Raw genomic sequence first — 10,202 nt, forward strand, 5'->3', positions numbered from 1 at the left:
ACATGGTACACCCCCGCAGGGAAGATATATATTCGAATACCGTGTCCTTGGTAATGGACGTTCAGACTTGTATCTTGATCTTATACAACTAGAACTGGATACTTGATATGTGATGGATATGTTGGCTCCAGGATTGCTTTCTCGCAGGGAGTCGAGGAAGGATCTCTGGGCATTAATGCTACAACATCCTTGTTAATTATAAACTGCTATTCTTTACTCTTCTACATGCTGCAAGATGCTTGGAGTTGCTTGAAGATGCTAGTCTTCAATAGGCTAGGCCTTCCCCTCTATTCTGGCATTCTGCAGTTCAGTCCACAGATATAGCCCTTCCATTTGATACCAATGCATACGTAGTATAGGTCTGATGCTTGCGAGTACTTTGGATGAGTACTCACGGTTGCTTTGCTACCCCCCTTTTCCCCTTCCTTATTCTTTCCGGTTGATGCAACCAGATGGTGGATCCCAGGAGTCAGATGCCACCGCCAACGGATGCTACTACATGGAGACCGCCGACGACCAGGAGTAGTTAGGAGGTCCCAGGCAGGAGGCCTTACCTCTTGGATCGTTGATGTTTGTGCTAGCCTTCTTAAGGCATCCTTGTTTAACTTCCGCTGACGCTTGTGTATCGAGCTATATATTCGAGCCCTCGAGGCCCTTGGCTTGTAATATAAAGCTTGTATTATTTCTATTTGTGTCTAGAGTTGTGTTGTGATATCTTCCCGTGAGTCCCTGATCTTGATCGTACACATTTGCGTGTATGATTAGTGTACGGTCGAATCGGGGGCGTCACAAGTACACGTATAAGAGATGTTCCTATTGGCAGAGTGCCCTGGCAAGGAGAAACCATCGCTCTTACAAGATAAAGAGAGAGAATCGAGGAGGCAGCCAACCGGCCAAGAAACCACAAAGAAGGTGGGTAACAACTTCGAGGTGACGCATGCCAATGTCGGGGAGCCCGACGCGTGGGCATCCAAATGGCATTGGCCTTGTCCGTCGCACACCACCCAGACCGCCTCACGCGTTCTGGCTTGCCTGCCTGACATGCAAAATTCATGCCCAGAAGCAAAACATTGGTACTAAAATGTGAACACAACCATTATCATCACAAGAAACCATGAAGAAGGCAGGTAACAACTGCGAGGTGATGCACGCCGATGCCGAGGAGGCTCGGTGCGTGGGCGTCCAATGGCACTAGCCTTGCTCGTTGGTCACCTCCCAGACCACCTCACATGTTGTGGGTTGCCTGCCCGGTGTCGTGGGAAACCACGGCTACCTATGGGGCCATGAGCCCCTTTTGGTTCGGTGGCGGGATAGGCACGTTGCACAAAGAGTGGAGAAGCATAACACAGCATGACAGAGATCACACGGGCAGTTTGACCCAGGTTCGGGCCGCCACGAGGTGTAAAACCCTACTCTTGCTTTGGTGGATTGATGGTGGGAAATGGGGGAAAAATGCAGCGCTCTTGCCCGGCAAGGTTGCCTTGGAGCGAGAGTGGCTACGCGCGTATGAATGTGCATGGGTCCGAATCCTTTCTACGGTTGCCATGGGCCTCCTTTTATAGATCAAGGGGTCACCACAGTGGCAAATCAATCTTTACATACTGATTAGATAGCAAACAGTGCTATCATACCTAACTCTGCAGGCTGGCAGAGCGCATTAGATGCGCCGCTCAATGTCACATCACAGCTTGCCCGGCAGGCCCTGCCGGGCTGTTTTGCCGGCTTCGCGCCTTGTTGCTTGACCCGTCTCAGGACAGGTGTCGCTTGGAGGTATTTTCTGTAGGAAGTGGCTGCCATGTGGCAGGGAGCATCCACTTAGTCACTTAGGAGCTTCACATCGCACTAATCGATCACCTGCATCGCTGTGAGGTGGTGTGGTGGGGTGGTTTGCCTCCGTGAGCCCCGGCAGGCCTGCCGGGGCGATCTTGGAACCTCGCTTCCGGGGTAACCCCAACCTCGCCAGGCTCGCCTGCCAGCAATGGAGGTTCCTCTCGTAGTGGTATCTTGTCTCTCTGGCTAGTCTTGGTCTTCTTGATCTCCACGTTTTTATCATTTACCTACTCGAGGACGAGCAGGAATTAAGCTTGGGGATGCTTGATACGTCTCGAATGTATCTATAATTTTTTATTGTTCCATGCTATTATATTATCTGTTTTGGATGTTTAATGGGCTTTATTATGCACTTTTATATTATTTTTCGGACTAACCTATTAACCGGAGGCCCAGTGCAAATTGCTGTTTTTTTGCCTATTTCAGTGTTTCGTAGAAAAGGAATATCAAACGGAATCCAAACGGAATGAAACCTTTGGGAGAGTTATTTTTGGAACAAACACAATCCAAGAGACTTGGAGTGGATTTCAAGGAAGCAATGAGGCAGGGAGGCGCGCCCAGGGGGGTAGGTGCGCCCCCACCCTTGTGGGCCCCTCGTGGCTCCACCGACCTACTTCTTTTGCCTATATATACTCATATACCCTGAAAACATCCGAGAGCACCACGAAATTATAGAACTTGGCTTGTATATTCCGATGATGGGCTTCCTCAAGCGCCCGAGGTCTTCATGAGCAAGCAAGTTGGATGCACACCCACTTAGTTTCAGTTTGAGCTTTCATATACTTATAGATCTTAGTGCATCTGTTGCATGGCAATCCCTACTCCTCACATTGACATCAATTGATGGGCATCTCCATAGCCCGTTGATTAGCCGCGTCGATGTGAGACTTTCGCCTTTTTGTCTTCTCCACATAACCCCCATCATATTCTATTCCACCTATAGTGCTATGTCCATGGCTCACGCTCATGTATTGCGTGAAAGTTGAAAAGGTTTGAGAACATCAAAAGTATGAAACAATTGCTTGGCTTGTCATCGGGGTTGTGCATGCTGTGAATATTTTGTGTGGTGAAGATGGAGCATAGCCAGACTATATGATTTTGTAGGGATAACTTTCTTTGGCCATGTTATTTTGAAAAGACATGATTGCTTTATTAGTAGGCTTGAAGTATTATTGTTTTTATGTCAAATGATAGACTATTGCTTTGAATCACTCGTGTCTTAATATTCATGCCATGATTAGACATATGATCAAGATTATGCTAGGTAGCATTCCACATCAAAAAAAATTATCATTTACCTACTCGAGGACGAGCAGGAATTAAGCTTGGGAATGCTGATATGTCTCCGTCATCTCTATAATTTTTTATTGTTCCATGCCAATATTCTACAACTTTCATATACTTTTGGCAACTTTTTATACTATTTTTGGTACTAACATATTGATCCAGTGCCCAATGCCAGTTCTTGTTTGTTGCATGTTTTATGTTTCGCAGAAACCCCATATCAAACGGAATCCAAACGGGATAAAAACGGACAGAGAATCTTTTTGGAATATTTGGAGAATTCCGGAAGAAAAATCAACGCGAGACGGTGCCCGAGGTGGCCACGAGGCAGGGGGCGCGCCTGCCCTCCCTGGGAGCGCCCCTGACCCTCGTGGGCCACCCGTAAGGAGGTTGATGCCCTCCTTCGGCCGCAAGAAAGATAATTTTTGGTAAAAAAAATCACGGCGAAGGTTTCAGCCCAATCGGAGTTACGGATCTGCATATATATACGAAACGGTGAAAGGGCAGCAGCAGGGGAGCGCAGAAACAGAGAGAGACAGAGAGACAGATCCAATCTCGGAGGGGCTCTTGCCCCTCCCATGCCACCCCATCTAGGGAGGAGGTCAAGGAAGAAGAAGACGAAGGGGCCCCCTCTCCCCTTCTCTTCCGGTGGCGCCGGAACGCTGCCGTGGCCATCATCATCACCGTAATCTTCACCAACAACTTCACCGCCATCATCACCAACTCTTCCCCCCTCTATGCAGTGGTGTAACCTCTCTCTTACCCGCTGTAATCTCTACTTAAACATGGTGCTCAACGCTATATATTATTTCCCAATGATGTATTGCTATCCTATGATGTTTGAGTAGATCCATTTTGTCCTATGGGTTATTTGATGATCAAGATTGGTTTGAGTTGCATGTTTTATTATTGGTGCTGTCCTATGGTGCTCTCTGTGTCGCGCAAGCATGAGGGATTCCCGCTGTAGGGTGTTGCAATACGTTCATGATTCGCTTATAATGGGTTGCGTGAGTGACTGAAACACAAACCCGAGTAAGGGGGTTGTTGCGTATGGGATAAAGAGGACTTGATACTTTAATGCTATGGTTGGGTTTTACCTTAATGATCTTTAGTAGTTGCGGATGCTTGCTAGAGTTCCAATCATAAGTGCATATGATCCAAGTAGAGAAAGTATGTTAGCTTATGCCTCTCCCTCAAATAAAATTGCAATAATGATTACTGGTCTAGTTATCGATTGCCTAGGGACAAATAACTTTCTCGTAACAAAACACTCTTTACTAAAACTAATTTAGTTGTGTCTTCATCTAAATAGCCCCTAGCTTTTATTTACGTGCTCTTTATTTTCTTGCAAACCTATCCAAAAACACCTACAAAGTACTTCTAGTTTCATACTTGTTTCCGGTAAAGCGGACGTCAAGTGTGCGTAGAGTTGTATCGGTGGTCGATAGAACTTGAGGGAATATTTGTTCTACCTTTAGCTCCTCGTTGGGTTCGACACTCTTACTTATAGAAAGAGGCTACAATTGATCCCCTACACTTGTGGGTTATCAGTGATCCATATCAACTAAACCATGTCTGATTATCACGTGAGATGGAGTAGTTTTCAATGGTGAACATCACTATGTTGATCATATCTACTATATGATTCACGCTCGACCTTTCGGTCTCAGTGTTCCGAGGCCATATCTGCATATGCTAGGCTCATCAAGTTTAACCCGAGTATTCTGCGTGTGCAAAACTGGCTTGCACCCGTCGTATGTGAATGTAGAGCTTATCACACCCGATCATCACGTGGTGTCTCGGCACGACGAACTTTCGCAACGGTGCATACTCAGGGAGAACACTTATACCTTGAAATTTAGTGAGAGATCATCTTATAATGCTACCGTTGATCTAAGCAAAATAAGATGCATAAAAGATAAACATCACATGCAATCAATATAAGTGATATGATATGTCCATCATCATCTTGTGCCTTTGATCTCCATCTCCAAAGCACCGTCATGATCACCATCGTCACCGGCGCAACACCTTGATCTCCATCGTAGCATCGTTGTCGTCTCGCCAACTATTGCTTCTACGACTATCGCTACCGTTTAGTGATAAAGTAAAGCAATTACATGGCGATTGCATTTCATACAATAAAGCGACAACCATATGGCTCCTGCCAGTTGCCGATAACTTCGTTACAAAACATGATCATCTCATAAAATAAAATTTAGCATCATGTCTTGACCATATCACATCACAGCATGCCCTGCAAAAACAAGTTAGACGTCCTCTACTTTGTTGTTGCAAGTTTTACATGGCTGCTACGGGCTGAGCAAGAACCGTTCTTACCTACACATCAAAACCACAACGATATTTCGTCAAGTATGTGATGTTTTAACCTTCACAAGGATCGGGCGTAGCCACACTCAATTCAACTAAAGTTGGAGAAACTGACACCCGCCAGCCACCTGCGTGCGAAGCACGTCGGTAGAAGTAGTCTCGCGTAAGCGTACGCGTAATGTCGGTCCGGGCCGCTTCATCCAACAATACCGCCGAATCAAAGTATGGCATGCTGGTAAGCAGTATGACTAGTATCGCTCACAACTCACTTGTGTTCTACTCGTGCATATAACATCTACGCATAAACCTGGCTCGGATGCCACTGTTGGGGAACGTAGTAATTTCAAAAAAATTCCTACGCACGCGCAAGATCATGGTGATGCATAGCAACGAGAGGGGAGAGTGTCGTCCACGTACCCTCGTAGACCATAAGCGGAAGCATTATGACAACGCGGTTGATGTAGTCGTACGTCTTCATGATCGGCTGATCCTAGTACCGAACGGACGGCACCTCCGCGATCTGCACACGTTCAGCTCAGTGACGTCCCACGAACTCATGATCTAGTAGAGCTTCAAGGGAGAGTTTCGTCAGCACGACGGCGTGATGACGGTGATGATGAAGCTACCGACGCAGGGCTTCGCCTAAGCACTGCTACGATATGACCGAGGTGGAATATGGTGGAGGTGGCACCGCACACGGCTTGGAACAATCAACTTGTGTGTCCTAGGGTGGTCCCCTGCCCCCGTATATAAAGGAGCAAGGGGGGAGGCCGGCCGGCCCTTGTGGCGCGCCAGGAGAGGAGGAGTCCTCCTCCTAGTAGGAGTAGGACTCCCCTTTCCTACTCCTACTAGGAGGGGGAAAGGAAGGAGGAGAGGGAGAAGGAAAGGGGGCGCCGCCCCCCTTCCCTTGTCCAATTCGGACCAGAGGGGGAGGGGGCGCGCGGCCTGCCCTGGCCGGCCCTCTCTCTCCACTAAGGCCCATGTGGCCCATTAGTTCTCCCAGGGTTTTCCGGTAACCCTATGGCACTCTGATTTTCTCCGAAATCACCCGGAACACTTCCGGTGTCCGAATATAGCCATCCAATATATCAATCTTTATGTCTCGACCATTTCGAGACTTCTCGTCGTGTCCGTGATCACATCCGGGACTCCAAACTATCTTCGGTACATCAAAACACATAAACTCATAATACCGAACGTTAAGCGTGCGGACCCTACGGGTTCGAGAACTATATAGACATGACCGAGACTCATCTCCGGTCAATAACCAACAGCGGAACCTGGATGCTCATATTGCCTCCTACATATTCTACGAAGATCTTTATCGGTCAAACCGCATAACAACATACATTGTTCCCTTTGTCAACGGTATGTTACTTGCCTGAGATTCGATCGTCGGTATCTCAATACCTAGTTCAATCTCGTTACCAGCAAGTCTCTTTACTCGTTCCGTAATGCATCATCCCGCAACTAACTCATTAGTCACATTGTTTGCAAGGCTTATATTGTTGTGCATTACCGAGAGGGCCCAGAGATACCTCTCCGACAATCGGAGTGACAAATCCTAATCTTGATCTATGCCAACTCAACAAGTACCATCGGAGACACCTGTAGAGCACCTTTATAGTCACCCAGTTACGTTGTGACGTTTGGTAGCACACAAAGTGTTCCTCCGGTATTCGGGAGTTGCATAATCTCATAGTCATAGGAACATGTATAAGTCATGAAGAAAGCAATAGCAATATACTAAACGATCAAGTGCTAAGCTAACGGAATGGGTCAAGTCAATCACATTATTCTCTAATGATGTGATCCCGTTCATCAAATGACAACTCATGTCTATGGTTAGGAAACTTAACCGTCTTTGATTCAACGAGCTAGTCAAGTAGAGGCATACTAGTGACACTCTGTTTGTCTATGTATTCACACATGTACTAAGTTTCGGATTAATACAATTCTAGCATGAATAATAAACATTTATCATGATATAAGGAAATATAAATAACAACTTTATTATTGCCTCTAGGGCATATTTCCTTCAAGAGATGCACCTTCTTCAATGAACAGGGCATCAGTGGCCTTCTGGAATTCCTGCTCGCTGGTTTCCTCTTCATCCCCTCCATCACTTTCATCATTGCAATCTTCCTTCTCTCGGCACCTGGCAGGTTTTCCTTGGTTCCGAAGATCCTTGCCAAGGCGATTTGCTTCACCGCCTCGGCCCTTCTCGCCAACGCCATTCTGACCTTTTTCCTTATCACGCTTCTCATATTCAGCCGTCTGCTTCTTGACAAGCTGCTCAACCTGATGACATTCCTAGAGATCGTGGCCCTTGGTCCGATGAATCTTGCAATACGGCCCATCACCTTTTCTAGCCTTCTCGGCAGCCGCAGCCTCCCGGCGGTCAGTGCACGCGGCAACTTCCTTGCCGGGGGCTTCGGCCTTAGCCTTCTTGCCGGTACTAGGCGGGCCCAATCCCTCAACGGTCAGTACTGCTTTATCCTTGCGCTTCTTGTTCTTCTTCTGACTAGTGGCCTCGTCGCCATCTTCTGAGTCGACGTCGATGCCATCCTCTTCTCTAGATAGTTTCCTCCCCTCCTCCACCGGAGCACACTTGTACACCAAGGTGTAAAGTTCCTTCATAGTCTTGGGCAATCGAACGTTCATCTTGGAACGTATCCGACGGTTGCGCACGTTGGACTGGAACACAGCTATCACAGCTGCCGGGTGGATATCTGGAATATTCCTGTGTACTCGGCTGAACCTCTGCATGTATTTTCGCAGAGTCTCTCCTTCCTTCTGCGGAGAAGCTGCAAATCGCTGGGTCGTCCTAGTGCTTGGTGGCTGCCCGTGAAGGCGCCAACGAACTCATGGCACAGGTCAGCCCAGGTCAAGATGGAGTTCTACGGCAGATGCATCAGCCAAGACCTCACGCTTGGCTTGAGAGCCAAAGGGAAGTAGTTGGCAAAAACCTTCTCGTCTCTTCCCCCGGCAGCTTGAACAGCGATGGTGTAGATGCTCAAGAACTCTGACGGGTTCAGTCTCGCATCGTACTTCTCTAGAATCTCTGGCTTGAACGTGCAAGCGGACGGCCAACGGACTTGTCGCGGCTCACGGGTGAAGGTAGGGCACCCAGCCTCGAAAGGCGGGTACCTGCCTCTGCCGAGCACAGGCTCACCACGTTGGGGCCATCACGCCCATTGGACTGGTGGTGGTCGTCGCGGCGTCGCTTGATGGTGACGTGCGCGGCCTCCATCTGCCTGTCCTCTAGGGCTGGCCATCAGCCTTGACGTGCTCGAGGATCGGACGAAGTCATCGAGACGTCATCAAGCTCTTGGTCTCGTGGCCCTCGCGCTGGTTGCCGCGGAGGGGACTGCACCGTGGGGGTGGCCCCTTCCGCACGGCCAGTGGCGTGGGCCGCCGTCGTCGTCTGGGGAGGCTGTGGCGGGCCAGCTCGCTATGAGCCTCCAGCCTCGGCAAAGCCAATCAGACTCTGAATGGTGGCTCTCCACTCATCCATCTGATCAGCTGCCGGCGGAAACCTCAGCAGCAGCTGGGCCCATGCCATGGCCTCTAAAGCGGTGCTTGGCATTGGCGATGATGATGTAGACTGCAGCGTCACCCGGCTCCTGGCGGTGCCGGCGGTGGCTGCGTCGGACTCCTGTCGTCGGGAGCCAGTCACTGGGATGGCGTGGTGACGAGGTGATGGCGCGCGCGGGCCAATGACTCCGTTCGGAGCATTGGCTGGGCTAGTTTTCTCCGGGGGTGGTGCATGTCTCGCAACCGCGCCCATGGCGGGGGCAACTGTAGGATTGCGATTCGCCTCGGGACGAACATCACCGCCGTGGCTATGCCCCTCGGCCAGGCCGGGAGGGACAGAACGAATAATCTCTCTACGCGTACCTCGCGGAGCATGGTCGACGGGATGTTGTTGGTGTTGTCCTTCTCCGGTGCCTCCCGCTCCTGCTTCGGCCGCGGGGGAGGTGGTGACAACGCCGCCTGCACCGACCATGTCTCTCACAGCGCCCACATCCTCATGCGCCTCCGCATTCCCTGCGGCGTCGGCGGTCGCGGGCGGCGGGGCCTTCGAGGTGGAAGGGTGAGCTGCGGCACCAGACTTCTTCTTGGGCGCCATAGTCGATGGAGCCGTCGATGATGAAAATGGCGATGAAGATGGCGCGCTGCTTACGCTCTCGGGTTCGCGCAAGTGATCCCCCTACCTGGCATGCCAAAGATGTCATGGGAAACCACGGCCACATATGGGGCCATGAGCCCCTTTTGGTTCGGCGGGTGGATGGGCACGTTGCACAAAGAGCGGAGAAGCGTAACACAGCACGACAGAGATCACACGAGCAATTTTACCCAGGTTCGGCCCACCGCGAGGCGTAAAACCCTGCTCCTCCTTTGGTGGATTGATGGTGGGAAATGGTGGAAAAACGCAGCGCTCTTGCCCGACAAGGTTGCCTCGGGGCGAGAGTGGCTACGCGCGTATGAATGTGCGAGGGCCCGAATCCTTTCTACGGTTGCCATGGGCCTCCTTTTATAGATCAAGGGGTCACCACCGTGGTAAATTAGTCTTTACTTACTAACTAAATAGCAAACAGTGCTATCATACCTAACTCTGCAGGCTAGCAGAGCGCATTAAATGCGCCGCTCAGTGTCACATCACAGCTTGCCCGGCAGGCCCTGCCAGGCTGTTTTGCCAGCTTCGCGCCTGCTTGCTTGACACATCTCAGGAAGAGTGTCGCTTGGAGGCATTT

Source organism: Aegilops tauschii, chromosome 2 (assembly GCF_002575655.3).
Source record: "Aegilops tauschii subsp. strangulata cultivar AL8/78 chromosome 2, Aet v6.0, whole genome shotgun sequence".
Taxonomy (NCBI): domain Eukaryota; kingdom Viridiplantae; phylum Streptophyta; class Magnoliopsida; order Poales; family Poaceae; genus Aegilops; species Aegilops tauschii.